Below are 13,566 nucleotides of genomic sequence, written 5' to 3' on the forward strand. Positions count from 1 at the left end.
TTATTCCTGATTCAACATATGAACCAAAATGATAATGCTGATGATACCACACGAGCAATAAACACAAAAGAACCGCCTCTTCCCAAGCACTTACTATGTGAAAGGCATTCTGCCAGAAGCTTTATGTGTAAAGCTTATTTACTCCACAATGACCCTACAAGGTAGGCAATTATTATTACATCTATTTTACAGAATACATAACTGGCACTCCAAGAAATTAACAAATTTAAACCCAGACTGTCTTGATTCCAAGTTACCTATAATCAGGAATGTTATTCAAAAACAATTCTTTGGAAGTGAATATTCATTATGCAGACACCATATACACTTTCAATTGCCATGTACAAAATTAAAAGATTTAATTGTGAATTTCACTTGTGCCTAGATTTCATTTTTGAGGAAAACATTAGAGAATGCTTACAAAGTCACCAATTGCTTCACTTAACAAATACTGAGTGCAAGGAGCTGTGCAAGATGTTCTTTATAATGAGCTCTTGAGGGAAGACGGTCAAATGTAGAAGAAAAACAAATACAGGGTTGGAAACTTAATACTGTGCTGTACGAAAAACTGTAAGATCTTTAGGCAAAAGGAAGTCAGGGAAGGATTCTCTGATGCCCAATTGTGATCTGATATTACACGTAGAATATATGCTTTTTGATCAAGATTTGTGCCTCTGAAGTACAAACACATAGAAAAATACTAAAGATTTCTATTTCCTCTTAATAATCTGAAGCAAAAATAAAAGGAATGATTCCACTGTCATAGCAATTAGAATCTATCAGTTGAGTTAGCAGTAAGAGCAAATACTAGTAGTTCAGACACTCATGAAATTAAACAACTTTCTACCATTCTAATATCCAGTCAAAACAAAAACAAAAACAAAAAGATCGATGCCATTGTTTCCATTCAAGAAATAACACCAACTCATAACGAAGCACTAATATCATAATGTGCAATTAACTCATCTCATCCGCAAGGGTCTCAACGTGTAAAAAATTCCACAGAGATTAAGAGTAGAAACTTGATAGCCTGCTGTTGACAAATCTAAAACAAGTATATAAAAGAGATTTAACCAAACAACACACACACACATTTTTAACTCACAGTGGCTTTAATAAGGCAAGTAGCTTTTTCCATATCTGACAATACTGGCTTTTGTTCACTTTGTCAATCAATACATACAGTCAGCCATCAGATTTTCATTAACTATGTTATATCTAAAAAAGGAAAATGTAATGCCCCTGAAACTATCCTCTTATACAAAAGAGAAATTATATAATTCAACTTGGCTAGACTACACAATCAGCTTCTTTTCTCACTATTAAGTGCCATCAGATTTTACCGTGAATTACGACTCTTTTTACTAAAATCTACTGTGACAGGGCGCCTGGGTGGCTCTGTCGTTAAGCCTTCCGCTCAGGTCGTAATCCCAGGGTCCTGGGATCGGGCCCTGCATGGGTCTCCCTGCTCGGCGGGAAGCCTGCTTCTCCCTCTCCCACTCCCCCTTGCTTGTGTTCCTGCTCTCGCTGTCTCTCTCTCTGTCAAATAAATAAATAAAATCTTTAAAAAAAATAAAATAAGGGTGCCTGGGTAGCTCAGTTGGTTAAGCAACTGCCTTCAGCTCGGGTCATGATCCCGGAATCCTGGGATCGAGTCCCACATCGTGCTCCAAGCTCAGCGGGGAGCCTGCTTCTCCCTCTGGCCCTGTCCCCTCTCATGCTGTCTCTCTCTCTTTCAAGTAAATAAATAAAATCTTTAAAAAAAAAAAATTTTTTTTTAAAATAAAATCTATGGTGGCATTCTACACTTACTCCAATTTTCAATTTTCTTACTTTTCTCACACCCATCAAAGAATCAGAAACCCAAGCACACTATTATAAAGTAAAACACTTGATCAAATAATTCCTTCCCCATTTATCTTAAAAAAGATAAGAAAAAAAAGGACTGAGATCTCAATTACTCTTCAAAATATTTCCTTATATGCTCTATGTAAAACCCGAAAAATTTAGTATCCATAAGACTAGAGCCTTTGGGGCGCCTGGGTGGCTCAGATGGTTAAACGCCTGCCTTCGGCTCAGGTCATGATCCCAGGGTCCTGGGATCGAGCCCCGCATCGGGCTCCCTGCTTGGCGGGGAGCCTGCTTCTCCCTCTCCCTCTACTGTTCCCCCTGCTTGTGCTCTCTCACTCTATCAAATAAATAAATAAAATCTTTAGAAAAAAAAAAAAAGACTAGAGCCTTTTAAAAAGTTCAGAATGATGGATATTATGTTTACTGTGTAGAATATATGTATAGTTACTATTAAAATATCAGAAAAGCAAGGAAGGGAAATATAAATATTTTTATACTGACAGCCCCCCTGGGTAAAATAAAAGACAATTCAGTTTATGTTTCTGAACTCCAGGAATATTATTTCACTCAAGACATGCTTTAGCTTCAAGCCCCAAATTTTTAAAAGATCAGAGTAAAGCACTTTTCATAAAACAATTTCAGCAAAAATACTATCCCCAAACAGTGCCCTCTCTTCACTTCTTAGAAGAAACCATTCCTACTTTTTGAGGGAAGTAGATCTTTATTTCTAAAATATGAAAAGACCAGAAAACTCTTCAAGTAGGGCCTACACTAATGCGAAGTCTTGGTCAGCCACAGTATAAACCTGCCAAGAAACAAACTAGTGAAGTCTTACAGATTCCCTATACTTAATATTTGTATAAAGAAAAAAAATAACAACTTGATTAATACCCAATGAAGCTTCTATGAGATATATTATAAAAATACTATTGTACTATAAAAAATATTACTAAATTATTCAAAAACACATGTACCAACTCAATTATTTGACTTAACTAAATTACATCACATACCAGTAAATGTTTGGACTTTGTATCACCCTTAATACATTCACCAAATAAAAACCTTCAAATTTCAAATCAAATATATTATTCTTTTTCAACTTGCTAGGGTTCATCATACTACATATCTATATCAGGAAAAATGTACAGTGTAATAAATAAGGTCTCTCAACCAAGATTTTAGCATCCCCAACCCCCGCAAAAAAAAGCAAGCTATTTAACACAGACCACCTCTTTCAAATGGGCTTTAAAACAATATTTAAAATTCTGAACACAAATCTAAGAGAAGTCAGTAAGATGGTAGGCTATAAAATGAACATACAGAAATCAATAGCCAATATGCATATATGTAAACAACAACAGAAGATTTAAAGGAAGAAAAGGCCTCATTTCCAATAGCACCAAAACAGTAAAGTATTTGTATACTTTCATTTGACCAGAAATGTGCAAGCTTATGAAGAAAACTTTAAAAACCTTTAAAAATGAAAGTAGAGGGGTGCCTGAATGGCTCAGTCAGTTAAGTGTGTGCCTTCAGCTCAGGTCAGGATCCCAGGGACTGAGCCCCACATCGGGCTCCCTGCTCAGCGGGGAGTCTGCTTCTCCCTCTCCCTTTGCCCCTCCCTCTGCTCGTGCTCTCTCATACTCTCTCAGATAAATAAAATCTTTAAAAAAATAATAAAATAAAAAGAATCATTCTTTAAAAAATGAAAGTAGAATTGAATGAAGAAAAAGCTATAATCATATTCTTGGAGATGGAGTAAACATCACAAATGTGTCAACTCTTAAGGTAATTTATAATTTACATAAATCCAATAAAAATGCCAACTTGTTTTTCCTCCAGGAACCGGACAGGCTGATTCTAAAGATCTTACTGAAAAATAAACAAGCAATAATTACCATGAAAACTCTGAAAAAGAACAATGAGACAACAGCTCTAACAGATACTAAAGTTTCTTATAAAGCCTCAAAAGGTAAAACAGAGTATAAGTGGCAAATAGAGAAACCAATGGGACAAAAGAGAAAGTACAGAAATAGACCCATATAAAGAATTTCTAAAAACAGAGAAGACAATCTGATAGAAAAGTGGACAAACTACATGAAAAAAGAAATACAAATGGTCCTTAAATATACAGATAAGATGCTTAACCAAACTCATGAAAACAGAAATGCAAACCAAAAAATACACCGAGATAGTATTTCTTAATCCGATGGGCAAAATCTGATGGAAATCCAACTACTCTCTAGTCAAGCTGTAGGGAAATGGATGCTCCAAGGACCTTTATACATTGCTGGTGGAAAAATGTACATTTATATGAAGGAAATATAAAAATACCTTTCAAAATTATAGATGCCTTTACTCTTTCACTTAGCCAACACATTTTCTAGGACCCTAATAAACAAGACACCACAAACAAAAAACAACACATAAATAAGGTTATTGACTATGAAATTGTAATAGCCAAAAATTGAACACATTCAAGTAACTGGCAACAGAGAATGGGTTGAATAAACTATGGCATCTACACACAACTGAATACTACTTTCAGTTTTTTTTAAATTGAAAAAAAAAAAAAAAGGGAAATCTTTATGTACAGATATGGAGAGAGAGCTCCAAGGTATAAACCTGAAAAAGAAAACAAGGTGAAGAACAGTAGTATGTTATCTTTTGACTAAAAGGAGGAGGAAATAAAAATAAGTATTTAAATTAGCTATTTGCAAAAAGTCTAGAAGAATAAACAGAAATTAGTAAAAATAAGGACATGTAATGGGCTAGAGAGGAGGAGTAGATGAGAATAGGCAGGACCAAGACTCCTCAGAGTACACTTTTTAAAAATAGCATTTTGACTTTTGAACCATGTAAGTACATACATTTTCTATTCAAAAAAAATAAGTTAAAAACAATTAAATTTGAAATAGAAAGATGAAAAGAAGATGACCTGGCTGATACTTGGTCAAAAAAATTTACTGGACCATGGTTTAAGTCCCCTGAGTGATATTTAAAAGAATAACTGTGGGGTGCCTGGGTGGCTCAGTCGTTAAGCGCCTGCCTCTGGCTCAGGTCATGATCCCAGAATCCTGGGATCGAGCCCCGCATCGGGCTCCCTGCTCGGCGGGAAGCCTGCTTTTCCCTCTCCCCCTCCCCCTGCTTGGTTCCCTCTCTCCCTGTCTCTATGTCAAAATAAATAAATAAAAATCTTAAAATAAATAAATAAATAAATAACTGAAATTACAACAATACTAATCACTGTGTGAAACATCAACATCACAAATATAATCATACTTGTATGTTCACACAAAATTTCAAACGAATCTATTAAAACTAGAGAACAGTCTTAACTTTGAAAACTCCTGTTGCATTGTGTAGCAAAAAAGCATACTGTTCACCTGTTCAAGTTTATAGTTGCACTCTACAGGTCAACAGAAGTCAGCAAGAGCAGTAAACACTTGTGACAGGCAGTAAATACTGACAACGTAAAGGTTTTAGTAACAGCCAGCTCCGTGCAGGTCTGGCTGGGATTATGCTAAAACAGCAGCTTTAGACCCAATCAAGGAATGAAAGCATAAAAGGAAAGGCCACTTTCAGTACCTGCCACATTCTCTTCTAATACAACAAAAAAGGACACAGGAATCATCTTGCTTCCATCTTTGGGTGGCTGAAAGTTTTGCTTAGGACCAGAAGTAGGAAATAAAAGTTTACATTCAGCACCTCATTGACAAGTGAAAGTGGATCATTTTTAGAGGGGCGCCTGGGTGGCTCAGTCATTAAGCGTCTGCCTTAGGCTCAGGTCATGGTCCCAGGGTCCTGGGATCGAGCCCTGCATTGGGCTCCCTGCTCGGCGGGAAGCCCGCTTCTCCCTCTCCCACTCCCCCTGCTTGTGTTCCCTCTCTCGCTGTCTCTCTCTCTGTCAAATAAATAAATAAATAAATTCTTTAAAATAAATAAATAAATAAATAAAAACTGTTTTAGGAACTTCATTAATTAAATGAAAGCTAAGACGAAAAGGCTATATTCTAGTAAAGGCTGCCCCAGCTCCCTAGGAGCGGGTCAGATAAGCCTGGCAGTGACTTCTGGAGAATCAGAATCTAAGTCGTAGCCACACCACTCAGAGAAATCTGAATACTTACACAGAAACTGTGCCAAGAAGTTAAGGGCTCCTGTTACAAGCATACGTTGTAGTGTTTATTACAAGAGACTGCTCTCTAAGGAGGCTCTTTGTTCTCATATCTAAGATCTAGCTGGGTAAATAATATTTATATGGGGAAGGGTTTAATCTGATTTTATATTTCTGGGAACACTTAAAGGCATGCTCATAAGAAGAAAAACAAGCAGGTGAATTTAAAAACAAGAACCCAATCCCAGGGGCACCTGGGTGGCTCAGTCATGTCTGCCTTCGGCTCAGGTCATGATCCCAGGGTCCTGGGATTGAGCCCCGCATCGGGCTCCCTGCTCCGCGGAGAGCCTGCTTCTAACCTCTCCCTCTGCTGCTCCTCCTGTTTGTGCTCTCTCTCTCAAATAAATAAAATCTTAAAAAAACAAAACAAAACAAAAAAACCAATCCTGTGGCAAAATAAGCAGATCCTTTACTCAGACTTCTCCTATAAGCTCAAGACCCACAACTAGACAATCCCATTTGCCCTGCAATATACCTCAACCTAACACTTTAACCCTTCCCTGCCATTCCCCACCTCTCCATTCACAGAATTATAAATGTCCTTTTATTTCTGTTTCCACTCCTCATGCCGTGGAGTTCTGGCCACCATCACCTCTTCTCTGCAACACTAACAACAGTCTCCAGCCTAGACCCTGACTTAACTTTACAATCCCTGCATCTAAGACTTCACTTTTATTAGCATAAATTGCTCATAACATTCCCTTATGAGTTTTTAAATATTTGCTATATTGGTAGGTATGCTCTCTCTTTGTTCCTAATAATAATTAATAAAAACTATTTACACCTTCTTTTTTTATGCCTTATGTGATCTTGTTAGAAACTTATCTTTCTCACATATCTTTTCAAATATAAAGCTTTAGGTTTTATTAATCAGATTTAAAAAATTTTTCCTTCCGGGGCGCCTGGGTGGCTCAGTCGTTAAGCGTCTGTCTTCGGCTCAGGTCATGATCCCAGGGTCCTGGGATCGAGCCCCACATCGGGCTCCCTGCTCCACAGGAAGCCTGCTTCTCCCTCTCCCACTCCCCCTGCTTGTGTTCCCTCTCTCACTGTCTCTGTCAAATAAATAAATAAAATAAAATCTTTAAAAATAAAGATTTTTTTCTTCCTATTTAATTCCTGTCCCTCCTTTTTATGTACATTTCTTCCAGTGCCTATGAGTTTACTCTGCCCTTTTTCTGATTCTTTGGGGTGAATGCTTAATCTTTTTATTTTTTGTTCTTTCTTGTTTTCTGAGAAACACAACTGTATAAATCAAACTGTATTAATACAGTCCTGGGTAATTTTCAGGGTTTGTAAACTATACATCAGCAAAGCTGGAAAAACTATTTAAAAGTATATTTTGGGAAGAAATCATAAGAGATAACCGCAGTGACCTTTATTTTGGCAAATTATTTCTTAAACACAACAAAAATAGCATGAATAGGAGTTATGAGTGAATAAACAAACTGTGCTATACCCCTACAAAGGAACAATACTCAGCAATAAAAAGCAAAAAACTACTTACTGTATGTCAATTATACCTCCATAAAGTATTTTTTAAAAAGAAAAAAGAAAACTTCAAGGTCACTTCCCCCCCCCCCCACATTGCAACTTTTCTTGGCATTCTCAGGCAGAATCTGTATTCATACCACATCACAGAACTTAAAATATACTTCTAAAGTAAAATCACAGTTGTTATGCTTATTTGTATGTCTTTCTCCCTGTTAAGACTGTGAGTTCCCAGAATGTCTTATTCATATTTTTATACCCAAGACATAGCAGACTAGTGCTTTTGCATATTAAGTGTTCCATACATGTACAATTAATTGAATGTATGTTTAATTTTTAAAAACCAAATGCAGAGTCTTGAGTAAATGAAATTTGGCTTGAAAATAGGTACTGGATGGAAATATGAAAGGGAATCAAAGATGAGCAATACTGCAAAGCCTCAATGAAGATTCACTTGAAACTGGATTCAATGCTTCAGTATAAACACTGAGCCAGTCTGTGGATTTATCCAGAAAAATTTAGTGTGAAGAGCAGAGATCAGAAGAAAAAGTAGATACTGCAATAAACTCAGAGGTAAAAACTAAAGAAGACAGAGCAATTTAACACTATGGACAGAGACAGACTAAGAATAATTATCAGATTCCACCACGCAATTGGTGGTTATGTTAGAGTCTATATAAATGCCTGTTTACCAAGTACTATAATAAATGTAAAGACAAACCTCTAATTCACAGGCACTAAGGATAAAGACAGTGTGGTTAAGGGAAGGAATAGCTTTAAGAGGGTCGACAGTGCATAAGCAGATAGTTTCCAAGTGCTAGTTCCAACAATGCACTGAAAATAGCAGAGAGGCATTTCTACTGCTAATGGTACTTTGAAAACCTCCCCATGCACTGAAACACAAAATGCTGCATAGGTTTATGTCCAACATTCTTTAGGTTTTTCTGATTATATCAGAGAGATAACTTTGGCAAATCTCTTTGGTTTCACTTACACCTAGGTCTGGGTGGGAGGACAGTAATTTAGAATAGTGGAAGAAGGCCTACTAATCTGTCTTTTAACAATAAGGCTGATTTCTAGTTCAGGAACAGGCCAATTGCATTATTTAAGTAAAAGAGTCAGAAGAATCCTAGATGGATGGGCATGATACACCACAAATAGCCAGAACCAAGAATTCTGAGTTCCCTCTATTCATGCAACAACCTGTGCCCAACTTTAATAATTTAGAGTAATATAATCAGAACAAAGCAACTGGTAATACTGAAAAATATCTTAGAATTTTTTTAAAGCTTTGTTATCTACATAAATTTTGGTTCTGTGCCCATACATTACAATAACAAATTCTACTGAAACCATTATAGTCATTAAACTCTAATAGCCAAGAATCTTATTACATGATTTTAGAACAAACACACAAGTGTATGAAGAAAAACAGAATTTATCTTCAAGAGACAAACATTAATTTACTTATAATAGAAATGATATATATTTTTCTTTTTCTTAAGTAGGCTCCATGCCCAGCATGGAGCCCAGTGCAGGGCTTGAACTCACCACCCTGAGATCAAGACCTGAGCTGACGGGTGCCTGGGTGGCTCTGTCAGTTAAGCATCTGCCTTAGGCCCAGGTCATGACCACAGGGTTCCTGGATCAAGCCCTGCGTCAGGCTTCCAGCTCAGCAAGGAGTCTGCTTCTCCTTTTCCCTCTGCCTCTCCCCCAGCTATGTTCTTTTTCTTTTTCAAATAAAGTCTTTAAAAAAAAAGGACCTAAGCCAAGATCAAGAGTGAGACACATAATTGACTGAGCCACCCAGGCACCCCTAAAAATATGGTATTTAAAGGATTATCTTTTAAAAGGTCTTTGGTTGGGGAGTGCCTGGGTAGCTCAGTCAGTTAAGCATCTGCCTTCAGCTCAGGTCATGATCCCAGGGTCCTGGGATCCAGCCCTGCATTGCATAGCTTAGCTTCCCTGCTCAGCGGGGAGTCTGTCTCTCCCTCTCCTCCTGCCCCTCCCCCTGCTCATGATCTCTCTCTCTCTCAAATGAATAAAGTCTTTAAAAAATAAAAATAAAAATAAATAAAAGGTCTTTGGCTGAAGATCATAACTTACTTTTAATAATATGAAATATAAAAACATTTTTCTAACTTTTGAAAACCTTTCTAACTTCTCAAAAGTAAAACTTTCTTACCTAGCAATTAAACCAAAATATAGGAAATAGCCATTTGAAATACATAAAGGCTGGAGTGCCTGGGTGACTTAGTCATTTGAGCATCCGACTCTTGATTTCCGCTCAGGTCGTGATTTCAGGGTCATGAGATTGAGTCCCTTCCCAGGCTCCGTGCTCAGTGGGGAATCTGCTTCTTTCCCTCTCTGCCCCTTTGTCTCCCTGCCTTGCGCAAGCAACACCCGCTCTCTCTCTAAATCTTAAAAAAAGAAATACAGGGGCGCCTGGGTGGCTCAGTTGGTTAAGCGACTACCTTCGGCTTAGGTCATGATCCTGGAGTCCCGGGATCAAGTCCCGCATCGGGCTCCCTGCTCGGCAGGGAGTCTGCTTCTCCCTCTGACCCTCCTCCCTCTCATGCTGTCTCAAAAAAAAAAAACAAAAAAAACATAAGGGCTATGTGGTATAATGACATTAAAGGAACATATATATCATAGTTATTGTTACTAATGTTCTAGCATTGCTCTTTTATATTATTTTTTCATTCAAATGAAATATATCCAAACCATATAATGTACATAGGCATTAAGTAAACCTTTTAGAAATAATTAAATGTGTTTAAAAGAACCAAAAATTTTTATGTCATTATACCGTTTTACTTAAAGTTGTAGATAAATGGACACAACCCAATGTCATCTTAAATACAGGACGATAATTAAACAGTAATTTTTAAAAGTAAGGTATACTCTATATAATTTCATGCCTTTGAGAGTGAATTTCCTGAGTACTAGAAAATGGACATCCACATCCAAGAAGGAAGTCTTCACGACCTCTATTTTTAGTTAAAGCTGTTATCTGAGATCTAATTTAAAAGCCAAGTACAGACAGATAGCCAGCAAATCTGACTCCCTTACTGCTGGCATAATACAGATGTTTTGCCTGCATTTTTCCTATTTAAAAATGATACCACACAGTCACAGTGCACAATCCAGATTGAATATACCAAATTACATTCCCTCTCTTAACTCCATTTCACTGTGTAAAAGAGAATGGTGCATGATTTCAGTGTCTTTTTTGGTTATTAAATACTTATTGGGAGCCAATTACATGCCAGGTGTGGTACTAGGTGCTGGAACACAAAGCTATTATTAGCTTACACTTCATGTCTTTGTTACATGGTAAAACTACAATATTAGAATTCTGAAAGTCCATTCTCCTGGAAGACCAGGTGAGACTGGTGAGGCTGTGACAAAGTAGATAGAACTAGGGAACTTTGATCTAGCAAGGGCTTCATCATTCATCCAGTTTGATACAGATACTGTTCTACACATGAGCACAGAAGTCTCCCAGAGTTGAAAAAGTAATTCTATGGGTAAGAAGAAGTAGGATTATTAGCACTGAAAAAATGTGAAGTCTGCAGAAAGGTAAATGGAATGCCTTCAGATTCCAAGGATATCTGCTACCACATTTACATGGTGGCTAAAAGGAGTAGGTTTAAATGACTGACAAGTAATCCCTTATGGCACTCTAGAGAGTTCTCAAAGTCCTTTCACACTATTTAATTTTAATTTTCCTGAAATTATAATTTTACATGGAAAGGAACTAGTAAGGGTAAACCAGGCTTTTAGCAGTAGGCTAGCCCTGCATTTCCCAAACTGCATTCTGTGGAACTGGGATATTATAGTCATTAGGTAAAAGAATAAATAAATAAATTGGTTAAGTTCATGATCAACTAATTTAGGAAAATAAATCAAAGTTAAAAAGTACATCTACTACAGGACTTCTCAGAGTCTTCACTATGCTATTATATAATGCAAATCTCCAAATGGAGGAAGGGAATAGTATCAGTTCCCAAACTCATTTGATCACAGAATCCTTTAATCTTTTAAGTATCATTTTAAGCATCTAATGTTCCAGAAAACAAACTCTGCACTAATGTACCAAACAAAAGAAGAAGAATCAAGTCAGAGGAGAACATACTTCCAGAGGCAAAATCTACTAATAGCCAGCAGGTCAGAGACCTCGAAAAAAGACCACAAAATAGCTCCTGAGAAGGCCAAAATGTCCACCATACCTAGCTGCAAAGTCAATGCCATCTTCCCTTGGATACAGACACTGAACAACTAAATGTAGCAATTAATGGCTTCCTCCAAAATATTTACTGAGCAACTACATTGTTCCAGGCACTATGCTAGAAGCTAGAGATATAACAATGAATAGTATGGAAAAGGTCCGTGATCCTATAAAGCTCAGATTCCAGGGGCGCCTAGGTGGCTCAGTTGTTAAGCGTCTGCCTTCGGCTCAGGTCATGATCCCAGAGTCCTGGATTCGAGCACTGCGTGGGGCTCCCTACTCAGCAGGAAGCCTGCTTCTCCCTCTCCCACTCCCCCTGCTTGAGTTCCCTCTCTTGCTGTGTCTGTCAGATAAATAAATAAAATTAAAAAAAAAAAAAAAAAAGCTTACATTCCAGTTGGAGGACACAAAAACAAGAAAATACCAGACTGCCTGGCTATGCAGGAGGGAAAACAAAAATGTGGATGATGTGGTAGAGGAAATATGATTGAGTTGGGCTGGTATTACAAAAAAAGCATAAAATAAATGAATGAATACAGGCTCAAACTTAGGTAACAATAAAGAACAGGAACAAACTGGGGCACCTGGCTGGCTCAGTCGGTAGAGCATGCAACTCTTGATCTCGGGGTTGTGAGTTCAAGCCCCATGTTGGGTGCAGAGCTTATGTAAAGAAAAAAAAAACAGGAACAAATACTATCGCAGTTACAGTAAACACGAAGTACTTAGTAGGTGCAGGGTACTATACTAAGATTTAAATGCTTTATTATTTAAACCTCACAACAACCTTTTGAGATAAGTAGTATTAATCATTCCCCCATTAAAAATGAAACTGAGGTATAAGAGAAGTTAAATTAGGTGCTCAAGGTCACAAAGCTAAAAACCAGGAGAGCTTAAATTCAAATGCAGCAATCTAGGTCAAGACGATAAATTCCTATTTGGCCATCAGACTGAGCAGTATCTACTTGGCAGATACTAAACTGCCACTGCAACAATTTTAAAGATTTTTTCCACCTTCTCAATGTCTATTACATATAACTAATTTCTGTCTACCTGCCTGAAGTCACCAGCAGAGAGACCCAACAAATGATTGTATGTGTTTTCTTCCCCTTAGGAAAAGCAGAAACTGAATCCTGACATAGAGGTTTACCCAGGTTATAAAGAAATTCATCAAAGAGCACACTGTGGGAGTAAAAGACCCAGGCTAAATTCCTTGGATGAGAAGAAGAAAACTATAGCCCTGAGTGGTTAAGTAACCAAACCACAGTCACTTATCCAAGTAACAAGGGAGCCAGGAGCAGAACCAACCTTAATGTGGCTCCATCATTATCCTCACGCCTTGACGATGGGGACCAGATCAGCACAGAGGATGGACTGAACTGGGTACAGAATCAGTGGGGAGACTATATTATTGGTAAGAATACCAACACCAAAACAACGTATCTGATACCAAATATTATGTAAGTGGTGATTCATTAAATAATGGTAATTTATTTATCCAAAATTAAGACCTAAATTCATAAAGAATCGTGACTACTGTCGCCAACAGATTTTGGAAGAACTAAGAAGTTCAAGAGGCTATGTGCAATCCCATAAGCCAAGTGCAATGGCCTCTAACTTGGGTATGGTTCACAATCAGATTTTCTTTTCTGTCAAATGACAGCCTGTACTTGGTAAAGTCCCAAGTCCTCCAGGATGTGAGGTGCTTTTTTAGAGTTATGGTTCTCAAACAGTTCCAAATGTATGGCCATCATTTAAGAATCATGTGGCCCAACTGAAGATGCATCAAAATTAATGATTAAAGTTACATTTTCTACACTAACTG

General features: G+C 37.5%; 1 protein-coding gene across 4 annotated transcripts in view; it reads right to left on the reverse strand.

The window, feature by feature from the left end:
* Positions 1-13,566, reverse strand: part of MAP4K3 (mitogen-activated protein kinase kinase kinase kinase 3) — a 188,931-nt gene that overhangs the window by 151,551 nt on the left and 23,814 nt on the right. The window lies entirely within an intron of this gene.

Source organism: Mirounga leonina, unplaced genomic scaffold (genome assembly GCF_011800145.1).
Source record: "Mirounga leonina isolate KUSES-001 unplaced genomic scaffold, KU_Mleo_1.0 Mir_125, whole genome shotgun sequence".
Classification (NCBI taxonomy): domain Eukaryota; kingdom Metazoa; phylum Chordata; class Mammalia; order Carnivora; family Phocidae; genus Mirounga; species Mirounga leonina.